We start from the raw sequence: 12,876 nt of genomic DNA, 5'->3' as shown, positions 1-12,876 counted from the left end.
TCCTTTAAATCAGAACCAGTGAAGGCGGTGAAGGTCCTGTGTGAGTGCCTGGAGGCGGTTGGAGGTTGGATGGCGGCTAACAGATTGAGGTTGAATCCTGACAAGACAGAAGTACTGTTTTTGGGGGACAGGAGGCGGGCAGGTGTGGAGGATTCCCTGGTCCTGAATGGGGTAACTGTGCCCCTGAAGGACCAGGTGCGCAGCCTGGGAGTCATTTTGGACTCACAGCTGTCCATGGAGGCGCAGATTAACTCTGTGTCCAGGGCAGCTGTCTACCAGCTCCACCTGGTACGCAGGCTAAGACCCTACCTCCCCGCGGACTGTCTCGCCAGAGTGGTGCATGCTCTAGTTATCTCACGCTTGGACTACTGCAATGCGCTCTACGTGGGGCTACCTTTGAAGGTGACCCGGAAACTGCAATTAATCCAGAATGCGGCAGCTAGACTGGTGACTGGGAGTGGCCGCCAGGACCACATAACACCGGTTCTGAGAGATCTGCATTGGCTCCCAGTACGTTTCCGAGCACAATTCAAAGTGTTGGTGCTGACCTTTAAAGCCCTAAACGGCCTCGGTCCTGTATACCTGAAGGAGCGTCTCCACCCCCATCGTTCAGCCCGGACACTGAGATCCAGCGCCGAGGGCCTTCTGGCGGTTCCCTCATTGCGAGAAGTGAGGTTACAGGGAACCAGACAGAGGGCCTTCTCGGTAGTGGCGCCCGCCCTGTGGAATGCCCTCCCATCAGATGTCAAAGAGATAAAGAATTACCTGACGTTCAGAAGACATCTTAAGGCAGCCCTGTTCAGGGATGTTTTTAATATGTAATGCTGTATTGTTTTTAATACTGATTGGGAGCCGCCCAGAGTGGCTGGGGAAACTCAGCCAGATGGGCGGGGTATAAATAATAAATTATTATTATTATTATTATTATTATTTCGCTCAGCAGTGGAGTAACATGCTGCCAATAATCTGCACCTGTGAGCTGAGCTGTCTGGCTGCTGTGTGTTGCAATAGTTGAAGCTTCCACACCAGACACAAGGGCAGCCCCACATTACAGTACTAAAATATTGAGGTTATGGGCCACAGTGGTCAGGCTGTTGCTGTCCAGTAACAGTCACAGCTTGCATACCAGCCAGAGATGGTAAAAAAAATACTCCTGGCCACAGTGGTCACTTGGGCCTCTAGTGACATAGATGGAGCTAGGAGCACCCCCAAATTGCTTGCATGCTCCTTCATTCTGGGATTGAATCAGGAGCTGGGATGGCTTTTGTAATTCTGGGACTGTCTCTGGAAAACTGGGACACTTGGGAGGGTGTGAGGCCTGTATAGAGGAGGGGGTGGCAGGCAGCCACACTTGACCTGGGCCTCGGAGGGCTAAGCCAGCCAGGGGACCTTGCCAGGAACTGGCTGCTTTTTTGTTTGAGTTTATAACTTTATTGGGTGCCAAATGCAGAGGCAGGAAGGGTCATGACCAGCCCATGTGACCCTGCAGACTCCCTCACATGTATGGGGAGGGTCATCTGAATCCTCTGTTGTACTGCAGAGTGTTTTCTGCAGTATTTGCTTCTATACAGTGTACACTAATCAAGTGTCCCTGTTGCTCTCAATATAGCACAGTAACTGTAGTGCAGTAGTGTTATTGTATGTTTATAGCTGGCGGGTGGTCGAACCTCTCTTTCTTTTTCCAGTAGCTGGCTGAGTTGTTCCCAAGAATGTATTCCCTGTGGAGATCTCACAGTTATATGCCAGTGACTCTTCCTATTCTTAGCAATAATATGAATTGAAATGAAATATCGGCAGCCCATCTTATCCGGCGTATCTGTATTTCAGATCTGTATTTTTGAAAAGAATATTGAAAAACATAATACCAAGCCTTCGGTAACCTGCTCCACTTTATTATACAGACTGCACGAGTTTTCCATTTTTTATTGAATTGGCCACTCAGTCATACTAAACATGGCAGGAAAATAAAGAAAATAAAATGAACCAATAAATAAAGTCAGAGTGCCCAGGGCTTTCGTACACTGAAGCTCAGTGGAGTGATCTTCAAAGTTTATCAGAGAGCAGATTAAAATAACACTGTGCAATGAGACAGAAAATAAGATGTTAAAGCAAGCACACTATGGACATTCAGAGCAAAGCCCAGCCTGTCCTCGTGCGAGGAGACTAGGGTCCACCCAACAGCACAACTTTTCCCTAAGAGAGTAATAGCCTATCTACAAGTGATTTGTTATGTTCCCCTAAATGGTCAGCTGGGTCCTGTGGCCAGGTATAAATACAAACTAAATAATGAAATCACCTCAGAGAGGTAGATGAGTCTGTTGCCTTCAGCTCTCACCAGAAGGCTGTTTAGTATGTTGCAAAAGTGGAAGAGTTTAGCTTGCCGTGACATCTTATTTTCTGTTCTACTGCACAGTGTTATTTTAACAAGGACACTGTGCTCTCTGATAAACCTAAAGGGACCTAATACTTACTAATATCTTGCATTTAAACGTGTGTGTGGGTTGAAGAGAAGCAGAGAGGGGAAGGTGCAGTTGCTTATTACTAAACTAACTTTGACTCCTAAGGACTTTCATTTGCAGTTTGTGCTGTTCTTCGACGTTTCAGAACCAGGGACAGCTCCAGGATTAGGGAATGGAAAGGGAGAAAGAGAAAGCCTTGGCAAAGGGCCATTCTGTGTGTCCCTCCTGTACCGTTGGTTCATGGGGGGTTGACCAGGAGGGACTTACTTTGTCAAGACTGTTGAGCATGCTACCTGACACCAAGTGACTTCCGCTGCCATCTTTGTTTCCCACATGAATCAATTCCAATTCCAATTAAACTTTTTATTGCACTAGCCATAGGCTATGGCATCATTCAGAAGGAGAATAAAAGAAAAAAAAGAAACCAACAATAACCATAAAAATTATCTGGCACAGACATACAATAAAACCACGGTAAAGGTAAAGCTAAAGGGACCCCTGACATTTAGGTCCAGTCGTGGCCAACTCTGGGGTTGCAGCGCTCATCTCACTTTATTGGCTGAGGGAGCCGGTGTACAGCTTCCAGGTCATGTGGCCAGCATGACTAAGCCGCTTCTGGCAAACCAGAGCAGCGCACGGAAACACTGTTTACCTTCCCGCCGAAGTGGTACCTATTTATCTACTTGCACTTTGATGTGCTTTCAAACTGCTAGGTGGGCAGGAGCAGGGACCGAGCAACAGGAGCTCACCTCGTCGCAGGGATTCGAACCGCCTACCTTCTGATTGGCAAGTCCTAGGCTCTGTGTTTTAACCCACAGTGCCACCCGCGTCCCTCAAAACCATGGTCACAGCTACTAAAATTATTTGTTGCATTAAATAAAATACCATAGTAGACCTCATTGGTGACCACCATGTTTTTTTGTGGCAGCAGTCATTTTACTTACCTATTGATTGATTTAGCCACAATCTCTACAGAACAACTTGACTTGCAGTGCATTGGGGAGCAATGAAGGTTTTGGTCAGAAACTGCTTGGTGCCAGAGTACTGAAAAAAATGTGTTTTGGGTTTTTTTAAAGATCCCAATCCAAAAGATCGTTTGTGGCTTATAGGCGAGGCAGAGCCTGTAGAAGAGTGGGCAAGCATAGGGTTGCTCCTAAAAGTGATGGCTGGCATATGTGGCCAAGGGCCAGTCGGGGAGCAGATTCTATATTGTATTTGTTTTGGCCTTTAGATCAGGCATATCCAACGTGGTGCCCTCTATATGCTGTTGGGCTACATCTCCCATCAACTCTGACCATTGGACATGCTGGCTGGGGCTGGTGGGAACTGAATTCCAACAGCATCTGAAGGGCACCAGATTTGCTACCCCTATCTTAAGCAATAACTGGTAAGATCTAATGGATAGCCTGAGTGAAGAAAAAGAAGGGGGGAAGCACCCACCCTCTTTCATAATATTTTTATTTAATTTCATGGTACAGGAGATAAATTTGAGAAAACAATTATTACAACAGTAAACAACAAATAACTTGTCCTGATAAAATTGCAGACTATTATCATGCCATGGACCTCTTTCATGATGCTTGGATTTCTGTCATGTGAAGCAAAGGTGTGTCGTTCACTGGGTCATACAGAGATGTGACAAGAAGATTTCACACCAGTCTACAGTCATCTCATCCTGCAGTTCTGTCTGACCACACATTCTGCCAAGAATGTTTGCTTCCCATTTTCCAGCTCATTCTGGAATAACTTCCATTTTCCACTTTGAAATGCTTATGCAAAGGAGTATGTTGAAATGTTGGTGGTAATTTGGAAGCTGAATGCAACAGTTTGGCATGTCAAAATGCAAGAGGGTTTGTCTGTCAGTAAAAATACCTTCAACCCTCTGTTGTAGATGGTTTACAAAGGACAGGTAGATTATCAGAAGCATAACTGAGGGGGTCTATGCTGTGTCACATGGTTTCACTCTGTGCCTCTGTAAGATGAATCTATCCGTAAGAGAAAGGAAGGAGTAGGTCTCCCCAGGTTCACTCCAATACAGCATGCCTGTGGAACTTCTTCACCCATCACCTTAGTGAGGAATACGGGATGCTATTGCATTTATTATAATAACCCTACAGGAAACATGTTTGTGTGTTTTTCCCTCAAAAGCTAAATGCTAGCCAGTCACAGACTGATAGTATATGGCAATCTCTTTAAGTGTCCATCAAAGAAAAAAAATTAATATTAATGACAAATCAAATACCATCAGTGAGAATCACTCTGGTGTGACAAGCTCAATTTCTAGCCTATGGTGTCTTCCAGTTCAACATATTAAAATTGGGCTGACCTTCCTAACCCTATCTGTGAGATCTGCCTGGTAGGATGAATAATAGAAAAGCATTAGGGTCACCCAGATTTTAGGGGTCACCAATCCAGTGTGACTAGCAGCTTTTAAGAGGGGCATTGGTTCCTGTATGCACTGTGCTGACTCACTGGATCCCATCACAAATCTTGAGCTATTTCTAAACCTCAATTTCCCCAATGGATAACCCAAAGGATAGCCAAGGTGCAGGCCTTCTTTGACTTGTCCAAGGAGAACTGCCCTATTTACCTCTCCCATGAGCAGTCCTTCACATGATCAAAAATCCCATGGTCATTCTACACTTTTGTGATACACACGCAAGTTACACAACACCTTTGAGCAAGACAAAATGTTGGCTTTCCCTATCACAAATTCCTAGGTGATAAGATGCTTCTGTGTGACACTTTTCTCACTCATTCCTAATTCCCTAATCATATGATTCTTAATGGCACCCAGTCCATAATAATAATAATAATAATAATAATAATAATAATAATAATAGTAATAATATAATAATAGGTTGAATAATAATAATAATAATAATAATAATAATAATTTACTTTGGAGAAGTTACAGATAGGTAGCCGTGTTGGTCTGCCATAGTCAAAACAAAACAAATTCCTTCCAGTAGCACCTTAAAGACCAACTAAGTCAGTTCTTGGTATGAGCTTTCGTGTGCATGCACACTTCTTCAGATACACTGAAACAGAAGTTTCCAGACTCTTCTATATAGTGAGAAGGTGGGGAGGGGTATTACTCAGAAGGGTGGTGGGAATGGGTGATTGGCAGATAGCTGTGATGAGCCTGTTGACGACTCTTAACGACTGCAATAGGTCTTACAGGAAAAAGCAAGGGGTGAAAAGGTGAAAAATGGCTTTGTCATGTATAATGAGATAAGAATCTTAACCTCTTAAGAATCTTAACATCTTAAGATTCTTATCTCATTATACATGACAAAGCCATTTTTCACCTTTTCACCTCTTGCTTTTTCCTGTAAGACCTATTGCAGTCGTTAAGAGTCGTCAACAGGCTCATCACAGCTATCTGCCAATCACCCATTCCCACCACCCTTCTGAGTAATACCCCTCCCCACCTTCTCACTATATAGAAGGGTCTGGAAACTTCTGTTTCAGTGTATCTGAAGAAGTGTGCATGCACACGAAAGCTCATACCAAGAACTGACTTAGTTGGTCTTTAAGGTGCTACTGGAAGGAATTTGTTTTGTTTTTACTTTGGAGAAGTCACATAGAGCATCTCTGTAACAGCTTCAGGGTAGCTAATTTATGGATGACAGCCATGATTTTGCATTAATATCCTGTTCACTTTTATTCAGGAGCAGAGCCATCTTTCCCATAGGGTTTACTGGTACATTGTGCCAGGGCACCGGTCTCTCAGGGGCACCCCAGTGAGTGGGGGAGCTGCACGGCTTTGCCGGACACCTCCCCTTTCCCTCCTGCATGCCTGCCAGCTGCACCAACCATATGGCTGGCAGGCGTGCAGCTTGCCTCCCAAGCCTCTGCAGGAGGAAAGCAATCTCCACAGAGGCTTAGGAAAAGGTTGACAACTCTGGGAAACATACTAGAGGAGTCACCAATGCTTACCAATTCTCTAATGACTAGTGAACCAGTTTGCAAACACCGTATCTTAAAGGTTATAGTCCCTTGGTGCTTTGGGTATAAAAATTATTGAACATAATTTTTCTGCGGCTTTTCTACGTGATTCACATCTGAAGTCTATTCCTTTGAATAAAATCTTCTCAGGGTTCCCTTATCCCTTATTTGAAGCTCCATTTCAAAGCAACAAGAGTTTTGCTGGCGCCCATATCTAGTGGGATGAAAAGCAGTTCAAAGTCATTTCCCCGTCTTTCCTCTGCCACCCCCCTTACGCAACTGGCAGAATCATGTATCATAATAGCACAGCACTAGATTTAAACTGGCCTCTGAGCTATAGCAAAGTCAGGGCACAATCCACCCAACGTTAAGCACTTTTCAGTTTCATGGGTTTCCTTGGGACTTAAAAGCTCTTCAACTTTGGCTCTGTATTTCTTGTTGTAGGCAAAGCCCTAGGCTGTGGCACTTATTTTATTGAGAGCATGTACTGCTAGTGAAAGGCAGCAGTATCTTCATTATGCTGAGGGACCTTACAGAGCATGTTAGGCAAGGAATCCAAATTGCTATTGTGTGTTAAACAGGTAACGTATGTTCCCCTTGTTGCAAATAATGGTCTAAAATGTGGTTATATTCCTGTTTTGAGCAGCTGAAAGGCCTAGATACCCATGTTTCATTCCTTTAGTAAATCTTATGTTCTGTTTTTAAATATAGTTATCAGGATGCATTGTTTCTTCCTATAACTAATGCATTCTTTGTTTCATTAGATGGAGCAACACTTTGTTACTCCATCCTACATTGTACCTCAAACATATGTACATACCCACTGAGTTCAGACCCTCCAAGTGCCCCTATTTTCCAGGGACAGTCCCAGATTTACGGAAGCAGTTTCGGTTTCTGATTTGATCCCAGAATGGCCCACTTTTCCTTAGGACATCCTTATTTTCATCAGAGAACTATTGAAGGGTTATGCAACCCCTGAGCCAAGGAGGTAAGTAACTATACAACCTTTAGAAGACATCTGGAGGCAGCCCTGTATAGGGAAGTTTTTTAATGTTTAATGTTTTATTATGTTTTTATTTATGTTGGAAGCCACCCAGAGTGGCTGGGGAAACCCGGTCAAATGGGTTGAATAATAATAATAATAATAATAATAATAATAATAATAATAATAATAGAAGAAGAAGAACAGGACTCCCAGTTTTCATTGGAGAAATGTTGGAGGGTATGTGAGTCTGTTGCATGCATTTGATGAAGCAGTGTATTGCCGAAGAAAGCTCAACCCACAGTAATCTTTATTTGTCTATTTCAGGGCATGTTTTCTCCAGACCTGGCATTAGCTCCCAACATACTGGGGTGTTTGATACTGGCCCACACACCCTGGCAAGGCCCTACAAGATTCAGGCTATGACTGGCCAACCAGTCTCTGTTATGACATATGCCCCCTGGCTTCTGCCACTGCTCAGTCTCATGAGCAAGTCTCATGAGCAAGCCAGCTTTCCTAGCAGTAGGACTCTGATGGACCAGGAGCTGCTCAGTGCCTCAGTTACCCAGGTGACACTCTAGTCCCTGTCAAGGGACAGGGAAGGGCTGGCCGTCACCCCACTCCTTCACACTCACCAGTGACAGGGCTCCTCAGCCCATTGTAGCCCTAGCACCACCACACCAGGGTAAGTCTGTTTGTACATGTGGGGAGAGGGAGGCTGGTGGTTGTAGTAGTGTCATCACCAATGGGAGACCTAAATGGTTGGTGGGGGGGCTATAGGGTCAGCCTGCTTAGGAGCCTTTTCTCACCCTCTCCTCCTCACCCCATCCACTGACTGAAGATATAGCAAGACTCAGTCAGACCAAAATCTGACTATCTAGACTAGTATCCCCAAGTACATGCCTCCAGGCACCCCACAATCACCGACATCATCAAGCCACAATGGGCAACCTGACAGATCAGGGCCAATTCAGTGAGTCTGGTGCCCTCCCAAAAACAGTTTGTAAGGCCCATTCTGTCTTGAGTGTCAGAAAAAAAATGGTGAAACATCAGCATCATGGTTGTTGTTGTATATTGGCAATAACCGAGCCCTTCAGCTGTAATTTTGACCTCAATTGTAACTTTGCTTGTTTTTTTAAACTATTCATCTCTGTTGATCAATGTCACTCTGTGTTCCCTTTTTAGTGTTTTGTGCCATTTAATAATAATCGAAGGAAATAATGACAACAGTTTTTAATGACTTCAGGCTCTCCAGAGAAGGGTTTTGTTCAGCCATGTAACAGGGTTAAAGTTTCCAAATTAAACAAATAAATACAGCTTTTCAAGTCTGACGATTTGCTCTTAATGCAGGACTTCTGGGGCTCACAATGAACAACAGGGCTCAAAGAAGACGTGTTTGAGAGTTAAGGTCAGCACAGTACTCAGCTCAGTGATAGATGTGGCAGGGTTTTGTTTTGTTTTTTCCCTTCTGGACTTCCACAATTCCTTATTAACACTGGTATGTTCCTGCCAGATTTCACCACCAGCTCCCATGTTTACAAAGAGGACACAAGTAAAATGCATACAGTTCTATACATCTCTTTGTGTGGGGAACAGGGACTCATTTAAAAATTATGATTTCACTATATGATTGGAATCTGCAAGAAAATGTTGTAGCATGGAATGATGGTGTTCAGTATTCCTGCCAGCTAGACAACCATGCCCTTTTCCAGGATACACCATTCCATTCTCCCCAACTCATCCCAACCCATTCCAGGAGTCATTCAGTATTCATAGAGCAGAGGGACCATCAGAAATAGAGGGAATGTTTGTGTTCCCTGGATTTTAGCAATGTTACAAGGCTGTAATTGAGCTAATCTTCTCCCTGTATGCCTGTACACCCAGTGAATGAGCTAATCTTCTATTCTGTTTCTGCACACCTTGCACTGGAGGTAAACTGAAACCTGTAAAGCAAGAGCCAGGATGCAGCATGTCATCCATTTTAGCACAATCTGGGCTGGGCTGAAAGTGAAAAAGCTCTTGTGATGTCATGATTACATTTGCCAGCCTTTCATGCCCATCAGGAAGAAGGCAAAAGCATTGAGGCTGGAACCAGCCCAAATTAACATGGGTATCTTGAGATGAACTAAAAGCCCCTCATCTTTCAATTACAAGGGGCTGTTTATCCTCACTGAATGAAGCAAATAGGATGTAGGTACACTTAGGGCAATGGGTAGTGCAAGCACATACGTCCTTAGGACAATGGACCTCCTTGGCAACAAAGGGGAAGCAGTTGCTAGGGGCACTAAAACATTATAAGTTGATCTCCACTTTCTCTCTTCTCTGTAGTGGTCTCCTCCCAGAGTGTCCCCCTCCTGAGCAACAGTGCATGAGCTACGACTTCCCCCCCAACCCACTGCAAACAGAAGAAACAGAAGACAGATAATGCTCGATAAACCACTAGGAGGGAGTGAGGAGGGAACTTAATGTGAAACGGCCTCCCAAGAGCTGCTTTCCCTGCGTAGGGAAGCACCAGGTGGATTAACCTTTCGTATATGCAGAAATAAGGGATGAATAATTGAGCAGCTCTTCAGAAGCGTCAAGTCCCCCATGCCACCATCCTGTATCATCCCAGTGCATGCAGCTCAGTTTATGAAACCCCTTCAGCGACACCTTTTCATTGGAGCGCATGCAGGGTGGGGAAGGAGTAGGGCAAGCACTGCTCCCTTGACCTGTCGTACCTATCAGTATGCACGACCCGATACTTCGGTTTCACATTGCCATTTTTTAAAAACAGACCAGCACTCTGGGTTAGGCGTGCCACAGCTCATTTCACTACAGCCAGCTATAGAACTGTGGGATTTTTGATCACTCAGCTTTCCTGTAGCTGAGCGATCACATCAAAACTGAGGTAGGGAACTTTTTTTATCCCAACCCAAGGTCCACTTTCTCTCGTAGGGAACATCCCAGGAGCCACATGTCTGTGCTAAAAAAAAAAGGTGGCAAAACTGAATGGAGTAATAGATGTGATTCTTACAGTATAAACTTATATGTTTGTGCACGGCCCTCTCTCCATCTAGGCATGCTAGAGGCATCATCACAGTTCAAGAACACATCTGAGAGGCCAGGCAAAAGCACTCAATAATGGTGTGTAGCAGAGTTGTCCTGGAAAGGGGCATGGCCTAGCAAGAGTTCTGGGGGCCACAGAGAGACTTGGAGGGCCACATTTAACCACTAGACCTGAGGTTCCCCACCCCTGCATTGTGTCATGTGAGGTCTGTATTTGGTATCTTAGAGATCTGCTGGTTTAATCACCGCATGATCTTTCATAGGTAACAGGCTCCTTCATCAAGCCACCTTGGAGTGACATAAATACACATGCATGGATGTTTATGGAAGTATATCTTTATTTATCAAGGTGAAATAAAGAAGATACAGTGGTACCTCGGGTTAAGTACTTAATTCGTTCCGGAGTTCCGTACTTAACCTGAAACTGTTCTTAACCTGAAGCACCACTTTAGCTAATGGGGCCTGCTGCTGCTGCCGCGCCACCGGAGCACAAGTTCTGTTCTCATCCTGAAGCAAAGTTCTTAACTTGAAGCACTATTTCTGGGTTAGCGGAGTCTGTAACCTGAAGCGTATGTAACCTGAAGTGTATGTAACCCGAGGTACCACTGTATATGAAAAGAGTACACATCTAAATGGGAGACAACTGGCTTTTGCTGTGACCATGACCAGTAGTCCTCATTTGAGTGAGCATATTTGTTAAATAATTTCAGAGTTGAAGCCTCTTGCAGCAATTTATTTATTTACTTATATTAAATTCCTATACCTCTTTATGATGAAGTTTGCCATCTGCCGTTTCTAAAACTTTGATTATTATTATTTAAAAAACCTGCTAGCCAATTAACTGGGTGCCCCCTTTTAGTTGATCAAAAGTTTAAAATTTAACCAGTTAAACATTGCAGCTGCTATTGTCCAACTAGACTATTTGGCAGGGGTGGAATTGGGAGGAAGAGTTTTGCTACACTTCTGGTCCTTCCTTGAAGATTGGTTCCACAAGGTTGTGTTGGGGAACTTGTGCTCAAGCACCTTGGCCGTTAGCTTTCTGCTGGTCCGTAGCAATAACTTGTCCCCCATGTTATTAAACATCTGCATGGAACCACTGAAATTGATCATCCAAGGATTTAAAGTGCATTTTCACTAACATGCAAATGGCACACAACTCTCTCTCTTGGTTTTTCTAATACCAAGGAAGGTGCTGATGTTCTGGATCAATGCTTGGAGGTAGTAGTGGGCTAACAAATGAAGGCTTCATCCAGATAAGAAAGAGATGCTCCTGATAAGGAAGGGGGGACTGTAGAACAACATTATTTTAGAAGGGATATTACTCCCCTTACAGAAGGAGGTTCACACTGTGGGATCGCTTCTGGACTTGACTTGGCATGTCTGCAGTGGCCACTGTGTCCAGGAATGCCTTTGTCAACTGTGCCCATTCCGGAGGAGGTTAGATATGGCCATTGTAACACATACCTTCATTACATCCATGTTGGATTATTGCAGCACACACACTTTTGAAAACTCTCCAGACGTTCCAGCCAGTCCAGAATAGATGTTAGTGCATGGGGCCATGTTACACTACTCCTGCAATAGCCACACAATTCAGAGCATTAAAGCCTTGCATGTCTTAAATCCAGAATATTGCCTCCTTTATATAATTTGTCCACTCCCTGAGATAAGAAGTCCCACTTAGAGCAGAAGCACATTTAGAATGGGTTGAGGGCAGGGGTGCTAACTTGCATTAAAAAATTGGGGGGCCCAGCTAAGCCACACCCCGCATAATTGAATAGCAATCACCTTCCACTTTGCAGATCCTTGGCTCCCTGAAATATCTTATTGGGGGGCAAAGGAACCTTGGCCCATAGGAGTTGGCTCCTATGGTTGAGGGGGGGAGCCTTCTTAGTGGCTGCCCCCAGATTATGGAACGCTTAGCCCCATAAAGTATGGTTGACTCCCTGCCTCATTGTTTTTCATTGGATGTCCACTTTATTCTATTAGGCTTTTATGGTAATTGGAGGTATTCAACTAGCTTTATTTAGAACAGACCCACTGAAACTAATGAACATGTTTAAGACTATATATTTCTGTGGGTCTGAGTAAAACCTAATTGAATTCCAGTTTTATGCTGGCTTTTAACCACTGATCCTGTCTCCTTGGTTGACTGTTAAGTAATGCTTTAATTCAATTGTATTTGTAAAATTAAATTTTGAAAGGTGCCTTGAGTGGTACTTTTGAACCATAAGTGGGGTGGGGAATCAAATAAATGTGTTTTTTAAAAAAAAAACAAAAAACACCATTGTATTCTTGTTGTAGTGGTGGTGATGTATATTGGTATAATAATGGGAAGTCATAAAACATCCGAGGCCATTTCCCACCAGCCACAGCACGTTCCATTATGACTCTCACTGCAGACACAGATATGCAAACATGGGCAGCTCCTGTCTG

This window comes from Podarcis erhardii (assembly GCF_964252035.2).
Source record: "Podarcis erhardii genome assembly, chromosome: 5".
Taxonomy (NCBI): domain Eukaryota; kingdom Metazoa; phylum Chordata; class Lepidosauria; order Squamata; family Lacertidae; genus Podarcis; species Podarcis erhardii.
The sequence above is the reverse complement of the archived record's forward strand: the minus strand, read 5'-3'. Positions refer to the sequence as shown.